Below are 25,320 nucleotides of genomic sequence, written 5' to 3'. Positions count from 1 at the left end.
GAAGCATTTTTATGGGGTTTTTTTGGTTTTGTTTTGTTGGTGTTTTCCCCACCCCCCCACCCACACTCCTGTAAAATATTTTTAATATTTTTCTTGTATGACCTCTAAGGTCTTTGGAAGAGAAATAAGAGGCTTCTTTAACAGAGGGCATATTAAAGCAAAGATAATTATATCTGTTCAGGTATCAGTTTTTCCAAAATACATTGTCTAAGGAATCAAAGAAAGTCAACAAGAAGTTCTTATTCAGTTTATCAGCTATAATAATCAGAATCAAATTACTGTCAGTACACTGCATACTTATTTTTCAAATGTAACTCATATTTTCCTGTTCATCCCTTTTTTACAGCTTGCTCTTTAACTTGTCGCAGACACTTTCCAGGAGAAATTGTAATTGTGGTGTTATTAATAAGTTCCTGTATTGTTTCTTGGCCATTGTATAAACTTAATTAGAATTTTCAGCAAATACTCACCTGATGCTTTTCATTAAGCAACCTGGGAAGCACATATTCACAAGAACATAATGTCTTGACAGAAAGGCTGACAGCATAGATCATTGTAGCTTTTTGTCTTGCATTTTAAATAATAAATTTTGTGTCTTCAGTGCTCATTCTTTTTTATAAATATCACCACCATCTTAAAAAAATTATCTTAATCTCCAAACAGTACCAGCATCTCTATCATTTTCTAACTTAAAAACAATTAAGTATGATTGTAATGACACCACCCAAATACATTCTTTTCTTCCAATATGCCTTAATTTTTGTTTAAAACTCTTATATAGAACATGAGGCATTGTACTGGTTTCGGTTGGGGTAGAGTTAATTTTCTTCACAGTGGCTTGTATGGGCAGTGTTTCATATTTGTGCTAACACAAGGAAGATAATATAGAGAGGATTTTGCTTCTTCTAATTAGGACTTACAAAGAGCCAAGGCTTTTTCTGTTTTTGCACAACACCAAGGAGGTCGGGGTACATGGCAGGATGGGAGGAGACAGAGACAGGACAAGCGACCCAAATTGAGCAAGGGGGTATTTCTGACCATCAAGTTCAGTATGTAAAACAGGGAGAAGAAGGAGGAAACCGGGGGGGAACATTTGGAGTGATGAAATTTGTCTTCCCAAGTCACTATTACTTGTGGTGGGGCCCTGCTGTCCTGGAGATGACTGAACACCTAACTGCCCATGGGAAGCAGAGAATGAATTCTTTGTTTTACTTTTTTTGTGTGTGCGGCCTTTGCCTTCCCTCTAAAACTGTCTTTCTCTCAACCCATGAGTTTTCTGGCTTTTACCCTTCCAGTTCCCTCCCCAGTCCTGCTGGCTGGGGAGTGAGTGAGCAACTGTGTGGGGCTTGGCTACTGGCTGGGCTTAAACCTTGACAGTATTTTTCAGCTTCTTTGTTGAAGGAAAATTAAGATGTCATAACATTAGCTGGCCAGCAAAGCTTGCTTTATTGGGTTTTCCTTCACTAAAACAAATGAAGAAAAGATTGTAAAGGCAACTTATATTTTATACAAGAAAGTTGCATTGAAAATAAGATATAAGCATCAGAAGGATTGGCATCTTTCTTGAAACTAAGGATGTTTTGCTTTAAAGTCTTTGTATTTTGGATTTAATATAGATGTTTTCTTACAAAGAAAGATGTATTTTGGGGCTGGCCTATCATCACATATTTCTGAAGTGTTAGTTCATGACTTTCCCATTTTTCATCCTGTAGAATGTAAATGAGTGTAGAATAGAAATCTGAAGCACTTATTCTCATCCCTTCACTATTTACTTACTCATGTGATACGTGAGACAGTCTTTAAGTTTTTAAAGTCACAAAGACAAAAGACAAAATAGATTAGCTTATGAATCTTAGGAACTCTGAAGAAGTAAAAACTATATCGGCTGCAGAGATGGACTGAGTTGTTTGAATTCATGATCAGTTAAATAAAATGTCAGTAAAGCACTTAGGTGGTGCTCAAGACTCACTCATAATTTGAGTTGCAGATTCCCAAAAGGGTCTATAAAACCTAAATAATTTAGGTTAAGATCAAGTCCACTATGGAAAGTAAAATTATATGCTTTTCTTGTATTTGGCTGGTTTAAATGACACATTTATTTTAATAAGCTTAAAATGTTTAACACCAAATTGTTTTTTGTATCTGACAAGCAATGCAAACCAGTATTTTCCTTTTGTTTTCACTCTTGGAATACACCAATTATGTCACGATTCTATGACAAAATATCTGTCATTGAAATGGAAAATGCAAAGCAGCAGCATAATTACTGACTTAATACTTTGTTTATATGGATGCTGTCAAAGGAGGAGTGTTATATGGCTTTGGTTATAGAGATCTGCAGCCTATTGTGAAAGTTATTGTTAGTTTATCAAACCAAATACACCACACTGACTTGGATGGATGATCCATCATAAGGACAGGGTCATGAGAAAATGGTTCAGATAAGTTAAGTAACAGCCTACAGGTTGTTATTCTAGAATTTTAACAATTAGTTTGGTGCTTCAATTTTTAACAATAAAATTGGTATTCCAGTCCATGTGTTCTGCTGTGTGCAAGATGAAAGTCAGTTTGATATTTAAAGAATATTAATTTAATCCAATAATTTTTCTTCATTGCATGTGATAGATTTGTCTTTCCACACAATTTCTATAAGTCAACAGAACTGATTTTCCACACAAAAAAAAGTGTAAAAAAATTACTGTATATAATAACTTTGTTCTTTTAAGGTATAGGAGTGCATAGGCAGATGACAAATATTTGACAATGTTTTCAAAAGTCAATCTTGAGAAAGCTAACGAGAACAGGTCTAAAAGTTAAGTGTCAGCAGCTCTCTCTTGAATCATACTCTGTGAACTACTTTTTACAAGCTCAGCTTCCGGAAGAAGCTGGCTGAGCAGATCACTAGTTAAGGTGGCAAACTGCTCCATTTTAGGCTAATTTGAGCTACAGACAACAATCAGCAGAGATTGGAAGAGAACACAGTGGAAGAGAATGCATTCATGCATTACAGAAAATCCTTACATTAAATGTTTTTTGAAGAACTTTGCAAAACTGCTGATTTGCTAGCTGCTGTACAAACTCTTCTGACAAGTGCCACTGCAGAGGTCCCCCTGCAGCATTAAGCACTAATGTCCTTATTTATACGAAAAACAGTGTTGTGCAAGACTGTTCATCAGAAAAGAGTAGGAGTCCTTTCCTTGTTTGTTTGGATAACTGTTGAAATAATTCCTTCAGATCTAGAGTGTTTCATTGTGTGGCATTTCTAAACATACCTACATAGTTCTGTTTTTGGATTGATGGTATGGAGTATATGGACAAACCCTGAATGTATGTAGAGACAAGTATGTTTGCAGTATGCTGAAAAAAAGGGCTCTTGGCTTTATCTTTTTCCTTCAGCATTTTCTTAAACATGGGAAAGAATACGAAAAGTCTGAAAAAAGAAAATGTTCTAACCCACGAGCTAATCCAAGTGTGTTATATTCTGTCTTTCTAGCATTTTGCAGTGAGTGTGTGGGCTCAGAATGAAAGTTTGCAAATTATGTATATTTTTTGACCTTGAAACTCCAAAGGTGTCAAAATGTTGAGATGGGTGGACTGATCATTTGGCAAATAATGGGCCAGTTCTATAGACTTGTGGACATAAAGCAAATGGTAGCATCTGCCAAGATGAAAAAATCACATGGAAAGTACTGTTACAAAATTTTTGGTGCTGTTAGGAAATAAATGTTCTCAGTCCACCACACAAAAAACAGATATTCAGTGAGTAACTCTGAATTTTTAGTCCTTCCAAGTGAGAGAGACATAAGAAGAAACTGTTAATTTCTTGTAAAAAAATTATTATATCTGCTGTTAAGGCCCAGTGGATTTCTGTGTCTTCAAAGGAAATGTAACGTAAAGGAGTAGAAAAATTTAGAAATGTAATGGAATATACAGAAAAATATTTTTTGGCTCATGGACTTGACTGAGATTCTAGGTAAAAACCAGAACAAAACAAACAAACAAACAAACAAACAAACAAAACTAACCACAAACCAACCAAACAAACAAAAATAGAGCAAAAAGTCAAAAGAGCATTCTACCATGGCAATTTTTTCAGGAATGTGCAAGGAGCTAGTTGACATTTGCATTGTATTCTACAGTAGAGGAAATAAAACTGAGATCCCCTGTCCTATCAAGAGTGGTTGACATCTGATGCATCAGTACTAAACTTTCTGGGAAGTTTCTTTGTTCTTCTGGATTTCTTTGGAGAGTCAAAGATCGCGACAACGTCCTTTTCCCAACTCATGAACCTTGTTGGGTATTATAAGAGAAGGAGATTGAGATTCTCTCAGCAGACAGCAGCAACAGCTTGATGTGTCCCATTTATTTCTAAATGCAGATCTCCAAGCTTTGATGTCATCTCTGTGGGAATGGCTAGAAGGCCACAGATGGAGATGTGGGACTGAAACACTCACTGTGCAATGGGTGAGCAGGAGATAACAGGATTAGATTTGTACCAGCAGAAGTTAAAGGTTGATATCTTAGTTTTGTTGTACTGCAGTAAAAAATTGAATTTTCTTGGAAAGAGTGAAAAATGCAGATTCTGGTTAGCTAGTATACTTTGCAACTGCAATTCACATTCATCAGACAGTCTCATCTGAGTACACACCCTTTCCCCAAATTCTGATCTCTTAGAAAAAATTCTAAGAAAGTTTTATTTAGAAATTTTCAACTTAAATACTTGCATCTTTCTTACAAAAAATAAGTTATTCTTGAGAAATTTACCTTGCTTTTATTTTAAAATAATAGATACCTCTTAGCCATTCAGGTGAAATTAAATGTTTTGATTTGACTTAAACATGTTTCCTTCAGTTTTAAGACAATGTTTTCATCTGCCATGAAAGAATACATAATTTTGCAATTGCACCCTAATATATATTGTATTTTTTTAAAAATAGGGTTTTTTGGGCTGCATATATTTTAAGACAGTAGGTAATCTCGCACTTTGTGTGGAATAAGTAAATTCTGCTCCTTTTTACTGAAACAAATACCAAGAACATTTGTAGTGGAGAAACTACACTGAAAGGAGCAGTGTAGTTGGTCAAATGTGGAATCCACAGGGTGTGTTGATTAATTAATATATGCTCATATATTACCACTGTGCAAGCAGAAACTTGTAAGTTTGTGGGGCTTGAACTGAGATTTACGATATGGCTTACTAAGACCACAGATAAATACACATAGTTTAAACATCTAGCATTTTAAAAAAGGATTTCTTTATGTCTTTTGAGACAATATTTTTTTTTTCAGGAATACTGATCCTCTTCAAGGTGACTGCTTTAAACAAGGCCTTTCCCTTTTTAAGAGTACTGCCTTTCAGAATGGTGCTCTTGTACTCTCATAATGACACAAGGCACCAGATTTCCTTTTAGTGCTCACATCTCATTGGGCTTGCTTTTGCCAGCATAAGCAAAAGAATTAGGGAATGATTTTAGAATTCATATGTAAAGATTTTTAAAAGATCTCCTGGAAGCTTAAGTGAAGTTCTCTTTTTATAGAAATTAGCATACTGGATTTCATATATTTAATATATTTTAAGTTTTTAAGCATTTTAATGTGTGTTATACAGACTTAAATTTCAAAGCCTAGTAAGTTACCTTAATTTGCCTGCATATTGTTTATGAAGATTTTTTGGTTTACATATTTCATGCAGACTTCTGTGTGTTACACAGCAGTGTCCTGTGTAAGCATTTTTTTTGGTCTCAGTGTGAAACTAACTGTTCCTAGTTCCTTTAGCAAAAAAAAAATCTAGTGAGTTTCTTGCATGCTGCATGAATGTCTGAAGGACTAAAGACAATAATACGCTTTTACTTATTTGGAAATTTTATTCAGCTTTTGGAAATTCAGTTTGGAGTTGCTGTAAAGGTCTAAAACCATTTGTTCTAGAACCCGGGCATTTGTCATTGTACTAAGGTACCTAAAAGCAGTCTTGCAAAGGCTTATTAATCAGCATTTCTCTATAACCTAGTGCTGAATGCTGACCCTGAGCTGTCACCAGGAGTTAGGATATACTGTAGTATGAGATGTCCTTCATTTAAGGATATTTATTTTGTTTCTGCCTGGATAAAAGCACATTAAAATGGGTGAAATATGGATTCTAAGACAGAAAGGCTGGAAAATTAGAGGCTGATGCATACTTGTCTATTTTGAAAAGGTGGTGGGTTTTTACTTGATTATGCTGGAGTCAAAAAGTCTACAAACAAAGCACTACAAATGCTACATAACACCCATGCAAACCAGTCCGACAGTGACACAGCATTTAGTATCCAGAGCAAGGCACTGCATGGTTAGGAAGAATCTGTTGATTTTGCCCCCTGCCTACTTAAAATACACTGTTATGGTATAATCACAGCCAACAACTAAGAACTGCACAGATGCTCCCTTACTGCCCCCAACTACACAGGGGAATGGGAAGGAGAAACAGGAAAAAAATCCAAACCCATGGACAAAGATTAAATGAAATTAAAATAAAATTTAATAATAATTGTGACAACAATAATATTGGGTTGAAAAGAAAGTCAATAGAGATAAAAAAAACCCAGGAAAGACAAATGATGCACAATACAATTGTTAACCACCTACTCATTGAGGGTCAGACCAGCAGCAATCAGCAGCTCTCAGCCAGCTGCCCCCTGTTTATAAACTGGGCATGATATTCCATCGTAGGAAATATCCCATTGGCCAGTTTGGGTCAGCTGTCCTGGCTGTGATCCCTCTCAGCTTCTTGTGCACCTGCAAAGCGTTTGGCTTAGGGTAAGCACTACTTAGCAACAACCAAAACATCAGTCTGTTGTCATCATTATTCTCATGCTGAATCCAAACAACAGCACTGCAACAGCTACTAGGAAGAAAAATAACTTTGTTCCAGCCAAAACCAGGACATGCACCTTTGAGCCATGCCAGTTATGCAAGTGATAGAGCTGTTTTACATGCATTACATTTCACAGTTATGCAAAGGATGTGTGCAAAATTTTAAATTCTGACATTATGCTTACAATGTTTCTGAAAAGAATGAATAAAAATACTAGGGACCAGACTGCACTGATGCAACCATGAGTCTTGCATACCTGTTTCAGGTATAATTATCTTTAAATGACACAAACTATGTTTTAAAAACCTTATGCTTAAAAGATAACATTGTATTCAATCTTTACTTGTTGAGGTTGTCAGTCTAAAAAAAAAAATCTCTAAAAAACAGTAAGGTATTTTTTGAAAAATTATGTAGTCTTTTAGAAAATGCTGATTATAGTTTCACATCTGTCTTTACCTGCTGTTTAGCTTTTCAGGTTAATCTTTCAGGTTTGGTAACAACAGATGCCATGTTGCAGAATTTTTCCTGCACTAGTTTCCTATGAATTAATACAGCAGTGTCACCTGTACAGCAGCATTTAAACATTCAAATTCTGTGTATTAATTCTAGGAAATATTTTTTTAATTGTCTGGGTCAGACTAGTCTTGTGAAGATATCAGAATCACTAATTTTTTTAGTTGGAATGCTGACTAATATATGCAAAAATATACAGTAAGTTATTATGTTATGAAATTTCACAGAGACTTTGGTCATAAAATTGTTTATAATTGAAGACAGACGCAAACAGATCACATAGAAGTGTAATGGATTCATAAAAGTAGAGAGAAAATAATTTGGGAAGGAGAGGTTTTGGAGTCGATGGAGAATAGAAATTATTCATAAAATGATGTAGGGCACACTAAGGAGGTGTGTTGTAGTTTGTGATTATGACAGATCTGACTGAACTGCAGAACGTGACAGTCATTAAGAAATATTGAAAATAAAGATTTCAAGAGGCACTTATTGTTGTAAATACATTATTTCTGGATATTGATTAAAGGTAAGAAAACAAAAATATACAGGCATGTAATTGCAGTATTCGCCACTTTGTATATGCTTTCAAAAAATGAATCTTAACTTACTTACCTTTGTAGTAGCCTAGATTTTACTATTTTTTCTTTTAAACCTGTGACAGGTTGCCTATTCTAAAATTCTGTAATTGTTATGTAGTGAATTTATCCCACTGCCAGAATAATTTACTTATTTATTGTTTTAAATCCTCCTTGTTGAAGCCTTCCTTCAAAAATCCTAGCTTCAGATACTGACATTGAAAGAAGTGAGGAACAAACTCACTTTATCACTTCATATACCATTCTGGGCTAACCTTCATTCTAGGCAGAGAGCATGAGAAGATCTAGAAACCAGGACCTTTATCTGCATAAATGAATATATTTGATCTGGGGTAGATTATGTAAGAAAAAGAAAGAATCTTATCAAAACTATTTGAAGAGAGAATTTCCTGAATAGCCTGAAAACTGCTTCAACTTAAAGGAGGGAATGGAGTCTGAAAGCAATATTTGTAGAAGACAGAAACAGGGGGAATTTTCAGCCATCTGAGTATAGGATGCAAGAGGAAAAAAGGCAAATATTAAAAAAAAGTACTGCCTTCTAAAACTAAGACAGTGGCAGTTCCTCCTACTTTGGTGCTCAAAAGCTCCTTGTAAGGTGCTTAAATTGATATGGAATCACTCCTTGGTTTGGACTCAGTTGAATAAAAAGTCTTGTAACTTTGAATAGAAAATATTCATCACTTTGTTTTACATCAGTTTTAGAATTACATATATGGGCCAAAATATTTTTCGTTGAAAATTTCTGGAGAGGCTGAGGCTTGTTTGGACTGATGTAAAGGCTCTGAAGTTATGACCTCCAATTTGTTTGTGTACATGGAGAGGGTTTGCCTCATACAGGTTTTTGCCTCCTTTTTGTGATGTCAAGTCTGTGAGATTCCATGAGCAGTACACGTCCATGAGTAATGAATATGGCCTTGAGCTACATCCAGGGTGTACAAAACTGTCAGGACTGCTACATTTTTTTAAGCATGTCATGAACCATAAGAAGTCTAAGAGGAAACAGTGTCTGGTGTGACATCCCTAGTGGGGATAATGCTTAGAGGTGTTGTCTTTGTTGGGTATCTTTTTCCAGATAAATTGATTTTGGTTCAAGAATTTTACTTCACCTATTCCAGATACTGAATTTGGCAGTATTTAACTTTGATTTATTCACTATTTAGCATCACTTTACTAGGTGTCTTTCAAAAAAGTATTACAAATCAAATGCCATTATTGATACTTTTCAAGTCAGAAAGGAGGCGTCCTAAGTCAATTGTACACATCACCTGACATTAAATACTGTATTAAAATAGAATTTCCTTACCAGTAAGTAAGACTTGAATGATGCTGGAGTCACAATATTAGTGTGATACTTTTCATTCAGGTAACTACTTTAACATTATAGTAATAATGCTTCTTTTTGCACTTAGCAGTGAAGATGATAAACATAAAAAAGGCAAAAGCAAATGTTTGTTTCCTTGGCAAATTCATACCACATCCTGTCATAGCTAAACATTCTTCACCAGTATGTTACCCATATCTCTGAAGTTCTCTGTAACTGAAATTCAAGAGTAACTTGAACAGTGTATGCCCATGCCATATGTATAAAACCTCATGCAAGAAAAGAATTTTTTTTCCTGTAAAATTGTGGCACTTCTAATTTAAAAGGTAACTGTTTTTTAACATTAGGTTGCAACAGGGCATGGAGAATTTGATAGGCAACTGGAAGAAAGGCTAGGAATGTAAAACATCTGAGAGGTAGGATAGGGACCTGTTTATCTGTAGGAGGTACTTAGTGTTGGATTTACTTTGAGCCATACTACGATTTCAGTTTGTGGATTAGTTGCATTGCTAGGATCCTAAATAAGTGCTTACCTCATAGCTCTCTGCATGATTTTAAGCTGTGGGCCTGGGTTCTGCTAGGATAAATACGTGTATTTTTTAAAAATCAAATAATAAAATATGACACTTACGCATTAGATAATTTAAATAAAACCCAGCCTTTTTTCCCCCATTGGCAACTGTATACATAGAAAGTCATCTAACTCTGTGCAAGGAGTCAGGTCTTTTGTTTTTGTTTTTGAGTCATGAACAAACTGAACAGCCTCAATTTAAAACACCATTTAATCTTTCAAAGAAGTATGGATGTTCACAAAGACAAGACCCCGTGTATGAGAAAATTATGTTGTTTTAAATCTCAAAGCATCTCTAGGATAATTCCACCCAAATTTCCTTAAAGATTACCTTTAATATAATTGTCATGGTGCAGCGAAGCAGCATACATTTTAATACCTGTGAACTTTTCTGTTTAGGTCTGGTTTTTGATCTTTTACCTTGGTTATAAACTTTGAAAACTCTTGGTAGAGGGTATATTAAAGGCTTTTGGAGACAGTAAAAGCACAGTCCTATCGTCACAGAACAATAATTGATTCTAAAAGTCATGTTTCAATTCTGGCCTAATTCTGGTCTAAAACTCTGCAGCTCCTTAACTTTCTCAGATTAAAAAAGAAATTGAAAAGTATCTTTTCTCTGTTCTGTTGTTGTTTGTAGTATTTCATACCCTTATTTTTTTTTTCATTTAACTGCTAGGTTCATTGAAAAATTATTGGTAAGTTGGAAGAAAATGCAGTGTTCGTCATCATAATACATTCAAGGAAAAGTGTGCATCTTCCATAGTTTACGAAAAATGTTTCTAGTATGACATACCAGAGTCATAAATATGCATTAAACTCCAATCTAAACTGGATGTAAATTAGGCCTGTTTGACAGAAAATTAGGACTTAGTCAATTTGTCCCTTGTACAGCTTCACTAACTAGGTGATTCTGGTCTGGTCTTCTCTTTGCTGGATTCCAATTAAAATGTTGTTATGTCAAAAGGGCACTATTAAAAGACAATTCTAGTCTCATTAATTACGGATGCTGTGTTAGGACTCAAGTTATGCACCTGCTACAGCTTAAAGAAAAGTGGAGCATAAACAGTTCCGTTTGTTTTGTTTGATTTTTGTGCAAATAATAGAATTTATTCCCCAAACTCCTACTTTAGCACATACAGTGTTGACAGATTCATTTGGAATCCCTCAGGTTATACAATTTAAATGAGGGACAAGGTTAAACATGGTGGACTTTAAAATTCAGACTACTTGTTTTGTATGAGTACTAGAGAGCCACACAGACTATTTTAATAAACAAAGAGAAAGTTGGTTCTAACATACTCTTACACATTCTTAGTGAGCTGTAATTTTGGGATTTTTTTTTTTTTTCCTGAACATCTTCTATAAAAAACATTCTGGAGAGCACCAGACTTGCTATGATGTTTGGGATGGTAAAGTGACACTGCCTCTGGATCCTGGTGCCTGTGTGCAATATAGAACTATACTTTTGATTTCCCAGCAGGAAGTTGCATTATTTCATGGAAACGTCAGCAGCTATTCAAGATGTGAGAGCTAGTTGTATTTGACACTAGATGCTTTTTCTTTCTTTTTTAATGTGTTCCAGTCCTAGAGGAATCACTGTGGTGACAGTTGGTGCAACTTACATTAGAGGGGCACGCCTGCAGGTGGAAGTGCTTTCAGAGATGTTTTTTAACTGTTGAGTTAGAACAGGATGACAAATGAAAATTTCTTGAAAGGTGAGGCTATGCTACAAAACAAAAACAGATAAAAAGTACTGTTTGGATGATAGAGTGATAATTTCAAAGGAATTTTTCTGTATCTTTGAACATTAGGCCCCAAAGTCTGTCTTTTTAACTTACATGCTGACTTACAATGACGGCAATGAAAGACTTCATTTTGTCAGAGAAAGATGATAATTTCTCAGACCTCATTATGCCTGTGGGAGAATAATAACAACATATAGCATTTGCAAGCACATTCAAAGTGCAGGCTAACTTTGCAACTCCCCAAGAATATACCACTTCTCTGTCAATATTGTTGTCCCATATGTGGATGATGACTCAGGTACATTTATGTTGCAGTGACTGCAGGTTTGCCCTGGAGAACTCCGAACTAGTTTGGTTATTGCTAAATACAGTGTTTCCCTCTAGCTCTGGGAGACCTCATATCCTGGATTTTTACCCATGTTTTCAAGCAGAATTTTTTGTGTTCTCTGCTGAACAGTGTACATCACAGCTAGTACATATGCATGAACTGAAGGCATTAGACTGGAGACATGCTCTAAAACATGATGGTTTGGCCAAGTGAAACCAAAAGTTTCAGGCTGTGTCAGATCTTGGATACAGGAACAGAATATATCATCTTCCAGGTCCAGAAAACAATTGATAAGTAAATACTGATATCTGCTCTTTAAACTGAGATAACTACCCTCAGATGAGAATTTATCCCTTTCTAATTTAGGATAATTTTATTCTAGAAGCAGTAATCAGTTCATCTCGTCTTGAGTTCCCATTGCAGTATTTGTTATTTCCATATCAGTGCCCTCCAGGGTAGCCTGCTTTATCTTTTGTTCCTAGTAATTTATCTTAGTCAGTGTGGAAAATGTAAGGAAGATGAAGGCGTGTACTTCTGCCTTCTCCTTATCTGCTGTTCAACTTCTTTACCTCTCAGAAGTGTGAACTGTTCATATGGTCCTTTTGTTAGAGGTTGATAGGGTATGTTTCTGTTCAGTAAGAGATAGACTCTGAGAGGGAACCTTGTGCCTTCCTTTTTCTTTAGCTTTACCACATATATTAATTTTCAGTCTGCAAGCATAATCCAGTCACAAATGGTTATGGCTCTCCTCTTGGCTGTGCATATCAGTGCAGTCCCAGAAAACTCAAATACAGAAATAAACTAACTTGCTGTTTTCATTTTCAGTAAGAACCTGGTAGATCATTTATTCCCACATGTATATCCCTTTCCAGTTTTAGAAGTATTTTTATTTTGTTTAAAAGCCATTACAATGTTTTTCCACTGAGACCATGTCACAAACATAATTACATTGCAAACATTGTTAACTGTTCAGGTGCTTTCTGGAAACAGCTAAAAAGTTTACATTCTCAATGAACATTGGTGAAGAAAAGGGAACCATGCATAACAGATTTGATACCACAGTGCTGAAAATGTTTTATAAATATTACTTGGACAAGTATACCACAAAGAATATGTTGCAAGACTGTTGCTGAATTTTTTATGATGTCTAAGTACTAAAAGTTGTTTAACCCATTACAAGACTAAAAGGTTTGGACTGTACTATGGACTATTTGCTGAAATTTCTCCCCTAACATGATGAAACTCAGTATTTCCTCTCTTGTTGATTGCACACTCCATTTACCTTTGTTCTGCTGATGGATAGTATGAGACGTCTTGAGTAGTGAAGATTATCAGCTGTAACAGCTTGTCATTTTAGCTGTATAGCTTCTCAGTTAAATTCGCAGTGAATTATCCTAGATGGTGGTAACTGTGGTTCTATTCAAAATGACACACGTGCAAAACCTTAATTTCCTGGAAATGTAAAGCTGACTTAAAGTTTGGGATACCTATAATTCTGTGCATCTTTACATGTTCTTCAGCTTATGCTGATAAATTAGACAATGAGAACACTGGAGCACTGTTGCAGCAAATGTGGCTGGGTGGAAAGGCAGAGAAGAAATTTAGTATTGGGATTGTGAAATCAAAAGAATTATGTAACATAAGACAGATAAGAAGAATTTTCTGTATTAGGATCTAAATAATAGTGTCTTGATAACTAGCTGTGAAATCAAGTAAAAGGCCATTTTCCTAACTCCAGCATGACTGTGGTATGTTCTTAGAGCTGGTGTAAAGCCGATGTGCTGATAAAACATTATATGTTCACAGATGTATTTTGCTTCAAGATACAGATGTTGACAAATACTACCATCACAGAAAGTATGACACACAAACCAAGCCAGAGTTTTGCCCTAGATAGTGTATACATATATTACAAACATAAACATATTACACAATATTTTAAATGTAAATGATATCTTACTGCTTGGTGTTTATAAAACATTTTAATTTAATGTAATACTCTGATTTGCTTTGTTTAGTTTTCACTGAATGTTATTGAGTAGAGTATGGATATTAATCCATTTATTAACATGTATGTAGACCATTTTGTTACTGAGATACAAGAATTAGCATTGGATGAGCAGTAGACCAGCAATAATTTAGGTATCAACACGAGGATCCAAAGAATATATTCAAATTCATTTCTTCACTTAGATGACCAGGGTATGTCTGTAAAGCTAATTAACCCTTACCTAGGAATAATTTTCACACAAAAACCAGCACACCAGTTTTTAGATATAGCTGAGAAATTTTCCTTCCATTAGACATCTCTTTAAAGCAAAATTGGGGTCAATTCACAACTCAGAACTGGGATATGATGCACCGCCTCTGTTTTTTTTTTCTGACAGCAAGTAGACATTAAGCACAAAAGGAGGTACTTATTTCAAAAACAGTTATAAATCTCTGCAAAAAGTAGGAAAAAGTTAAAGCATATAACTTTCCATCTACAAATGGGAAAAAATATTGCCATACAGAAAGCAGTATAAAAGAATGAAATTTGCAAAAATATAGGTAAAATCAAAATAGATTTGAACTAAAATTATGTGAAACTTTACCTTTCTCCATAATATTTAGAACTGTATTTTGGGAGGGAAAAATTTCATGCAGAGTATTTAGAGCAAAAACTTACAATGAAGAAAAAAAAAAAAATCACTATTTTCCTTTCTGGTAGTTAAAATTTTAGTTGTCTAGATAGAGGGAAAAAACTCAAAGTTTATTGTTTCAAAACAAAGAGCTTGCAATATTTACTTTTCTTAAGTATTTGAAATTAAATTTGGTTTGGTATGTAAGAGTTTTAAGGAGTCCTGGAGTTGAAAAAAAAACCAAACAAAAACTCTAGTTACTGAAAAACAACAGCTACAGTTTACACAGCAGCTGTCACTTCATATGGTACACAGACCCTACTTCTACAGCATAACAACATATGATAACAACCATGTAAACTACAAAATCTTAAAAGGTTTTTGACCTAACCTTCCCAGACTGCTGTTTTCTGAAGAGGAGGAAAAAGTTCCACTTGACCTTTCAATGACTTATACAATATTACACTAGAATCTTTCCAGGGTCTGCATTCCTTCATTATATGATTTAGCAAATATGAAAGAAAAAAAAGTTTAAACATATATGTATGTTAAGATAAAGAGACCTTATTCAGTTGTATATCTCAAGATTTGCTTTTCTATCACCCTTGATTGAAAACTGAACAACTAGCAGACTGAAATGTATTATGTTACTAGATTGGTTACCTATAGAGAGACATGAACAAGACTAGTTGCTTGTAAGACAGAGACTATTAAAAAGATGCTTCTAATTTTTAATTAAATAATAAAAGAAAATTCTGTTCCTTACATAGGTATTTGTAGTGTTTAGTACAGTTCTTCAAATGCAGGGTTGTGTGTTACCAAGATGGAACACGGAGATAGTTCAGAGCTTTAATCAAAATAAAAGAAAATGAGAAAGAAATCTGGCACAATTACATCATGAAAGTTACTTAACCTTTGGACAGGTACAAGGGTAGACATGTATGATTTGTCATCACTTAATTACATCTGAGAGCTATAAATTGTATATCAAAAAATGGTGATATCTTACAGCCCTTTTATACCTATAATTGATAAAAAAAATGTTGGGCTCCAGGAACACAGATTGTGTTCTTGCAGTATTCAACATGGAATGGTGGTAGATTTCATCACCAAGAAAAACAAACAAATAAAAATAATATGTGAAAGAGACACAAAGCCTTTTCAGTGTAGTTAGTCTTGACCATCTCAGGGGCTATAAAATGCTTTGCAAGATATAACTGCACCATATAAAAGTAAAGGAATAGATCTTTAAAAAATAAATAAAAAAAAGACCATACAAAAACACACAGAGAGGTGACTTGTGCAGATTCTGATGCTGGGATGCAACCAAAAACCAGTGCAAATTGAGTGGAACCTGCCAGTTAAAAAAAAGGATGATATAAAATAAAACATAAATTAATTTTTGGGAAAATTATCTCAAAGCTAAGAGTAAAAAGAGAGAAATTAGGGGAGAAAAGATATAAGCAAGGGAACAAAAATCAGAATAAAACAAGTTACCTTTCTTTTTACAAGGCTTCTCTTTCTATGTCACCTTTAGCTTTTATCTTTTTATAAAAAGTTTTTGCTTTATTATCAGCTTGAATAAATAACTTTACCAAGTTTCCACCCCTCCATCAATGTTTCAAATCAGTGGGTATTATATTTTGTTCAAATATAAATCAGAACAGAATCCTTCTACCTCTGTTGAAGGAAAGATGAGCAAAGAACAAAGATCTACTATTTCATCCTTCTTCGTAGGCCCTGCTTAGTCATCCAAAACATAAGGCTGACCTCACAGAATCATACATAAATTTTAGAGGCTGCCCCCACCCTTTAGAGGTTGGTTCCAATGATTAGGGACAACTTCAGCTAGATCTGGTTGCTCAGAGCCTTATCCAACCTAAACTCGAATGTTTACAGTGATGGGCCATCTACTACCTGCCTCGGTAACCTGTTCCAGTGCTTCACCACTGTCGCTGTGGTTCTGTCCTCTCTATCACTCTTAAACGCCCTGAGGTTTGTACCTTCCAGGACAAATGTGCAAGAATCGCCCTGCTAAAACTACCTCCAAAAAGAGATGAGAGTTATGAGTGTTGCAATTTGATGTTTAAATTGTATCTCATGTCCAAACCAAAGAATGTTGAAATCTTCGTTCAGCTGCTGAATTAGAAGGACATTAAATTCATACCTAAAGTTAGCTGGAGTAGATTTCTGCATCTTAATGTGTCTGGAATAGCTTCATATGAGCCCAACCTGGTCGTGGTAGTCTGGTGGGTTGGCTCCCAACAGCATCCATCCAGCCTCTTCCTCACTCCCTTTTCCTAGAAGATGGAGAGAAAAATAGGACAACGGTGAAAAATCTCAAGAACCAAGAAGCGACAGATAAATAAGCAAAGTAAATGCTGCATGTGCAACCAAACCAAAAAGAGAAATTAATCCACTACTTCCGTCATATCCAGCCATGCCTTGGAAAGCAGGGTCTCAACACATGCAACTATTACTTGGGAAGATGACGCCATAACTCTGAATGTTTTGCCTTTCTCCTCCTTTTTGTCAGCTTTTACTGTCAAATGTCAAACGGTGTGGAATATTTTCTTAGGCACTTGGGGTTAGCTGTGTTCCCTCACAGCCTCTTGTCCACCCCCAGCCTGTTAACTATTGTGGCAAGGAAGGAGAGATAGATTTGGCAATTTGCGAGCTCTTTACAGGGACAGGCAAAACACTGCTGTGTAACCGACATTGTTTAAGCCACAAATACAAACACACAATTATATGGACTGTTCTAAATAAAACTGCTGTCATAATTTTATTCCAGCCAGACCCAATCAGAAGGGTTTGAAGCTGTGACCCACAGTAACTCAGTCCACACACAAACCACACACAAAGTTCTACTTTGTCTTGCAATGTTTTAGGCATGGCTAGTAATGATGATGAGGTGCAGCATTTAACACATCAGCTTAGTCATGAGGAAGAATCTAATGTTTTAAAAGTGTGAAATAAAATATGGTATCTTCAAATTCATGCACTAATTACCAGTGCAACTGGAATGGTGTAGGGCTATTTCTTAAATATGCTCTATGCTTTGGTCCAATTGTTTTGACTGCCAAGCTCCTTCTCCGTCCTGTGCACAGTAACCTACAGCCTGACACTTTTATGAGGATGTATGACCTTTATTAAGCAGCAGAGAAAGGAACTGAATCTGTGTCTCCTGCTTTGTGTGTATACTAGAAGGTACTGTTCTGGCTTGTTTATGAAACATGCATTAAATTGACAATGGACAGTAAAAATCAAATTCCAGGACATTAATTTTTAACCAGGGGAAAAAACCTAAAATGGTGAATAGAGATATGTAATATGGGGAAGCTCTATTCTTCATTTTAGTTTTTGTCTCTTTAGTTTTACACAGCATATTTTGTTGGGGTTCAGATGAAAGGAGAATGGAGGGTTTCTTTGAAAGATATTTAGTAATTTGTATTTTCACTCTTTCCATCATCCTCAAGTGAAAAAAACCAACCAACCCAAAAAACAACAGCCTCCAATTTATTTTATAGGATTACAGATATAAAATCACCATTTTTCAAAGGCTTTTTATTCAGGTGTTTTGGTTATTTTTTAAGCCAAATTGACTGCTTCATTCAGATTTGAAAAAAGAATGATGAGAATGATTTGAAATAATGTCAAAAGATTAGAAGCTAAAGGAACATTATTCACATAATACTGCATGAAAGTGGGAAGGAAAGCTCTTTATATTCAGCTGTCTCCTATTCTTAGCATCTATATCTATCCTAACTTAGTCATTAAAACACATTAAATTACATTAAAATATGAAAGATGGAAAGTGGAAACTAGATGTGAGGATTGTAATTGGTACAGTTGAGTTTATTTTATAAAAACAGAAATTAAAATTGTAGAAACTTTTGAATTCATTAATAAGACAACAAAGTTCTGAAAAGGAAAAATGGACAAAGTGAGCTTTTAAACTCATTTGACAGCTTATACTAATGTATATGAACCTCAGTATTGGCAAAACATTTTGATTCACATAAAGCAATGATTTCCTTAATAACTTCTCTGTGTTTTGAAATCTGTAAGAATCATCATGGGTTATGGAAATTATTTCCTGACTGGTCCTAGTAAGTTTACAATGTATAATCCAATTTTCAGAGAAGGAAACTTCAGAATTACATATGCACACAACATATACAGAAAGCTGAATACATTGAATAAGCAACCTGTTTTGAACAAAGACGGTGTTTTCATCCTGAGAGATGGGAATACAAGAAAAGCAATTTGACAATGAAAAAAAAAAAACAACCAAAGAAGAGAATTTCATATCTATTTAATGTTGTGCTTCTTGCAACAATAATGTTTGCTACAAAAATATTCATATAATTATGACATTCTCCTTGCCAGAATTACATAAATGTATAGTTATACAGCAATTTGTATGCCTATTTACTATCCTTGTACACCTTCCTTGAAGATTTTGCATACAAATTAGACATGCAGGTATATCTACCATTCTGAAAATCTATTCTTAGCTGTCATTGTATAAAATTAGATTGTCAGATTGCAAAAAATACCACTATGCATTGCCTGCAATGATAAAATTAGAAACATCTGATTGTGGCAGCTGCTAGTCAGTATATTTAAATGCTGAGGTTAATTCCTTTTTTTTCTTGAGGCAACATGCATTGCAGGCTGCTTGAAAAAAAATTAAATATTATATTTATTTGCTGTTTGCCAAAACAGCAACACTTAGGCTACATTTTCCTTTAAATGTGAATTTCAGTATCTTGGAAATGGTAAATCTGACTAGCACTTGAAGAAGTATGGTAGTACTGAAAACAATCAACTCTCTCTCGTCTGACCTCCCTCTTGGTAAACTCTATCAGCATCTACCAGTTGTGGTGGAATTAGTTGTGCCTGAAGCCTGTAGATGACTTTGGAGGGAATCACAGGGTATTGTGATCTGAGTCACTGTTTTCTTAAAACCTGAGCTTCTGGTAAAGTGCCACCTCCCATGCAGTAGTACTGGCTAGATTGTACAGCTGGGCAGGATGCAGCCTACTACAGCACTTACGTTAGGAACACCTTGACTCCTTCAACGCCCTGCTCAGACCACTGTCTGGTAACACAGGTAACCTCTGCTAACCTCTGAGTTCACCAGATTGGTTTAAATATGTTTCTCTTACTGCTGGCTTAATTTCCATGGATAAAGAGCTGTAGTTCAGCAGCTCAGACCTGAGGCAGAAGCAAATCTTGTCACTGGCATTTTGGCAGGGTAGGATGAGAATAAAAACTGCTATAGTCATAGCAGCATTTCAGGTGAAATAGGATCTGGATAAAATCAAACCTTCTGCCTTCTGTAAAGCAGATATTTTGGTGTATGAATGTATGAAATGGACAGAAAGCTAAAGCAAAAAAACCTAAAAAATCCACTATATTTTTGTTTGCAATTCCATTTGTGGTAACTTAATATAATGAATAGAATAATGACATGGCCAAATGTAATGGCATCTTACTAAGGGCTAGCACAATCCATCTTAACAGTTTGGAGAAATTTTTGTAATGTCTCATGCCGAAAAAGCACTGAAGTGTATCAGTGAGCAGCTAATCCTGGCTCAGCCTGACAAACTTCAGAATATTATGGCAGGAAATATGAAGAAGATGCCTAGTGGTTCCCAGAGTTTAACAAGCAGTATGCTTTTTTTCTTTCTATATTTAATTCTTAATAAGAAAAGAAAAGATATAATGGTAGGAAGGGCAGAGCAAATTAGAAAAGAGTAGTTGTTATTGGTTCTACAACACTGGAGAACTGAGAATCTATACAAATTGTTTTGCATGAGATGCTAAAGGGTTTTCTTTAAAAAAGATCAATGTGATATAATACGTACACTACTTTTTCTGTCTTTATATGCAGTTGCCATATGTTGTCTCTCATTTGCATTTGCTACCTTGTGCTATAAGAAAGGAAAAAAAAGGGATGGATAAAGTTACTATTTTTATGTAAAACATCTGAATGTATCTAAGCACTGGAACAGGCTGCTCAGGGAAGTGCTTCTGTCACCACTCCTAGAGGAATTTAAAAGGTGTGTAGGATGTAGCATCTAGGGACATGGTTTAATGGGGGACTTGGTAGAGCTGGGCTAATAATTGGACTCGATGAGCTTAAAGGTCTTCTCCAACCTAAACAAATCTATGATTCTTTTCCTGATTCTTCCAGCTTCCTATTCTCTGAAGTTTGTGTTACCTTTTTGGCAGACACTTGATTCTATATAAAGATTTTTCTGCTTTGACTCAGCCATAACATATACTAAGATCTTAATGATACAGCCCTGCCAACATAATGGACTTTTGGGTCTGGAAATATGACCTAGAGCTTATCCAGTTTCATTCTTTGTAGGGAAGCAAGTAATTATACCAATATCTGCATTTACCATGTCAGGAGGATTCTAACCTTTGTTTTTCTGTATACTTTTATATCTATCTGATTTAATAAAATCACAGTAAGTGGCCAGATGGCAACAATAAGTAAGACTGTACAGCACTGGAAATGGCATAGTCTCTCCATGTAGACATGGGGAAGGACCCAAACAAAAGACAAACCGGGGGAGTTGCTGCCCCTCCACATCTTTTTGGGAGGCAACAAGAGAATTAGCTGTTTAGTTGAAGATAACTTTAAGCTTTTATAGCAGGATACTGAATTGCCCTAGAAGGGAAAAATAGTCCTCTTACATCATCTTATAGGAACCCACAGTTTGGCTTCTATGCAAAATTATGCAAAAATTTCAAACAAACTCTACTAATTGGTAGCAAGTGTTACTCTATCCTGGGGCAAGTTCTCATATTTGCTGGTCTTTGTTCTCAGACGAATCTTTGATGATATTATAACCTCAGGGGTTTGAAGCCATCATATTTCATGCAGTTTTAGGCTTCAGAGCTTGAACTATTTTGATTTTTAGACAATAAAGAATAATATGCCAAATCGTCAATAATAGCAAGTCTCTGAAAGGGAAGACAAAAGGCAGATAGATGGCACAAACACTGAAAGCAGAACTGTTACAGTCAAATTTTTCTAAAAAATAATTCTTTGCAGAAGGATTTCTGGTTTTTTGGAGTTTGGGATTATTATTTTGCTTGTTTTTTTTTTTTTTTTCTTTTTTTTTTTTCCTAATAAACATGCCCCTATGTCTAAGTTTCTTGCCCACCATTTTCTGCAAAAAAGTGGGATTATAACTCAGATAAATATTATAGTATACTCAGTGTACTAAGTATCTTAGTATACAGATTCACTAAGAAAACTGCAGGGTGAAGTTTTTACACCATAAAGAATTTTTGTCTCCTTTACAGTATTCTGCAGACATAATTTCATTTGAGTTGCTGTCTTTGGTCTTTGTCTAGCATTATGTCCCCCATGTTTTGGCAGGTTGAAATGTTTGGTTATAAATGGTGTTGGTGTACTTCATGATAAGAAAAGTTCCCCATTTCAGTCCAACTGACCCTTAGATTATTAGAATTTTTGCAGAGGTAAATGGGACAGGCCTATTTACTCATCAGAATTGAAGGGGACCACATGAACTGTGATTTACACTGCCTATGTTGCATGCTGGGGCTGTTTTGAATTTGGCAAGAATCCCAACTCCGAAATTTCTGCAACTGACATATAGCACACCTGGAAAAGATAAACATAAATTTGATTTCTAATGAAGAATAACAGGATCTTAATGCAACTACAAAGTCTGTACTAACACTGCCTTTTAATTATCACAATGTAAGCATAGTAAATAGTACTTTAAAACTGTTTTAGAGTGATGAAACCACTACCTCCTTAAAATAAAGATGAACTGTAAGAAAGATAAGAAATACAGGCCATCGAAAAGGAACACTTCCGTGCTCCTTTTGTTTTAAAGAGCTGGTCTTTAAAATAAACCACCTGTCTTTGGTCCCTTCAAAAATTAACTTCAGGGCAGGCTCTCACAGCACCTCATCTAATCTGAACAAGGTGCTCTCCATAAATCCAAGGCCATAATTTTTCTGCATGTCCTCTTCATAACTCTTGGTCAATGCACCCAAGGCTTCTGTCAGTATTTGTGTCATGTTTATGAATACAGGTCACAGTTTGTTAAAATTTCCCTAGAAGAACTAAGATCAACAGAGGAGCTGTTTCAGGATACATGTAAAGTTTTTGTTCAATTAACTGTATTACAATCAAACAATAAAACAAAAAAACTATAAAAATAAAAACACCAAAGCTATTATAAATCTCCCTTTGTATCATTCAGTGATGAAGCATTGCTAATGAAATCACTGTCAACAACAAAAATATATCCTGAAGATGGGGCAGTTTAAGTTGGACAGGTATTAAAATGCATATGTGTGTGTGCGTATGTGTATGTGCTTGTGTGTGTATATATACATATATATTTGGCCAAATGAGTAACCTGTGTTTTGTGGAAGACCCAAAACATACTGAGCAATGATCTGGACAGTGCTGAATGACTCAATGACCTCCATGGAACTGCAAATTAGCTCTGAAAATAGCCTCTCTTCTGTTAAAAGGATGTCTGTAGCTAGTGATTTCCAATTCAGAGGTGCTACAGGTAAAGGATCACTGACTTCAAACTTCAATGCTACAACTCAGAACCTATTTTGAATTCAAGTTTTTTCTACTCTTTGCATGTGAAGCTTTTACTTTTTTCAATTTTTTACATCTTTGCATGTGAAGTGACTTCTAGGAAAGATTTTACCGAAAAAAAGTGTAGATATCCACACATCTAATACATCAGGAAAGTTTAAAAGGCTAAAACATCACTCTTGCAGACTTCTTTCCAGCAGATAAACTCATTGCTGCTTACATTCTTCCTCCTGCAGAGTTTGTGAACTACTCCCGGTACCTGCTGAGAATATTTTCCTTAACTTCAGGAGCTTTTGAAATCTAGAAAGCAAGGACATTGATGGATGAGGGTCTTTTAGAGGCTTGACATTCAGTTTGTGAGAAGTGGATTATGCAAGCTGGAAGGAAGGGCATAGGAAGAACCTATGTTCCTAGTTACAGTGCCAAGAGATGTTTCAGAGACAGAATGTTCATTCCAGAGTCCTAATCAGGGATGAGAGTAGAAAATAATTGAAATGTGACATTACCAATTTTACCTGATACATCTTTCTGGTCAAAAGATGTAAAGTAGTTTTTTGTAAGTTAATTTCTTTGGCTTTCTTTGACAATTGTTATACAGATGTGCAGTTTTAGAGCAAAATTGAGGTCATAATTAGAGCTTGATTTACATAATTTGTTTTATTCTAATGTTGTGTTTTTTCAGACAACAAGGATCTTGTTAAACTTTCATATTTAGAAGCAAAATATTTCCAGAAAGGTTAAGGGAAATGTTTTTTGTTTCAATTCGTATTTGGAGACTAAAATGGGCTAAAGGTGACCTTTCTGACTTTGTAATCAGAATTTTTACCAAGAACTTGCTTGCTCTTGTGACAAAAAAATTTTATCATTTATATGTTACCCCACTGGGGTAACATATACCATAGCTTTATGTGTAGAAATTAGCCAGTTTCAGAGAGATGTTGTGATGTGAGGAACACTTGCGTGAGTTCTGCCCAAAGTGAATGCTTAAAACTATTTTTGAATAGAAAGTGGCGGTAATTTCCAGATGCAAAGAAAGCACAGGATAATACAGTTAATATCAGAAACTAAATTTTTCAGATACTGTCATAGAATGACAGAATGCTAGAATAGTTTGGGTTGGAAGGGACCTTTAAAGGTCATGTGGTCCAACCTCCTTTACCATGAGCAGGGAAGTTTTCAACCAGAGCAAGTTGCTACGAGCCCTGTCCAATTTGACCTTGAACCTTTCCAAGGATAGAAATCTACAGTCTCTCTGGGCAGCCTGTTCCAGTGTTTCACAGCATGCATAATAAAAAATTTCTTCCTTATATCTAGGCTGAATCCACTGATCTAACACTGTGAAACTACCACCCTTTGTTGTATTGCTACAGGCACCACTGCAACGTTTGGCCCAATTTTTCTAATAGGAGTCCTTTAGGTACAAGAAGGCTGCTGTAAGACTGCCCCAGAGAATTCTGCTCCCCAGGCTCCTCCTGGAATCCTCTCCATGGCCTCCTCTGGACCCACTCCAAGAGGTTCATGTCCTTCCTTATTTTGAGGGCACCAGAGCTGGATGCAACACTCCAGCTGAGATCTCCCCAGAGTGGAGCAGAGGAGGAGAATCATGTCTCTTGTGACACTGCTTGGGATGCAGCCCAGGACACGTTTGGCTGTCTGGGCTGGGAGTGCACATTGAGGGTCATGTCCAGCCTCATCCGCCAGAACCCCCAAGTCTTTCTCCCTGGAGTTGCCTTGATCTGTTCATCCGCAGCCTGTGCTGTCACCAATGGTTGCCCCAGGCCAGGTAGAGCACCTTGCACTTGGTCTTGTAAAGTCTCATGAGATTCCCACGGACCTAAGTCTCAAGCTTTTACAGGTCCCTCTGGAAGACATCTGACCCCTAAGACATGACAACCATGGCATTCAGCTTGGTGTCTTCTGCAAACTTCCTGAGTGTGCACTCAATTCTGCTGTCTAGCTCATCAACCAAGATTTTACATATGGGACCCCATTTGTACCCCTGAGAGACTCACTGATCTCCATCTGGCTTTCATCCACTAACCACTGCCCTCCTTTCTGCTTCACTGCCATTTGCACCCATAAGAAAGCCTGTGGGGCTAGATGTATAAGTCAGATGTTGGATATAATTTATACCATTTGCACGTTTTCTCTACTCAAA

The 25,320-nt window shown here is 35.8% G+C and overlaps 1 long non-coding RNA gene across 1 annotated transcript in view; it reads right to left on the bottom strand.

The window, feature by feature from the left end:
- Positions 1–315: 315 nt before the first annotated feature.
- The window catches only part of LOC135290446 (uncharacterized), a 40,528-nt gene continuing 15,523 nt past the window's right edge, over positions 316–25,320 (bottom strand). The window contains exons 3-6 of the long non-coding RNA XR_010353214.1: positions 16,713–16,845; positions 11,690–11,766; positions 11,474–11,577; positions 316–371 (exon numbers count right to left, since the gene is read on the bottom strand). This is a non-coding gene — a long non-coding RNA (uncharacterized LOC135290446). The remainder of the gene's footprint in view (positions 372–11,473; positions 11,578–11,689; positions 11,767–16,712; positions 16,846–25,320) is intronic.

The sequence above is a fragment of the Passer domesticus genome, chromosome Z, assembly GCF_036417665.1.
Source record: "Passer domesticus isolate bPasDom1 chromosome Z, bPasDom1.hap1, whole genome shotgun sequence".
NCBI lineage: Eukaryota > Metazoa > Chordata > Aves > Passeriformes > Passeridae > Passer > Passer domesticus.
This window is presented reverse-complemented; position numbering and strand designations above follow the sequence as displayed.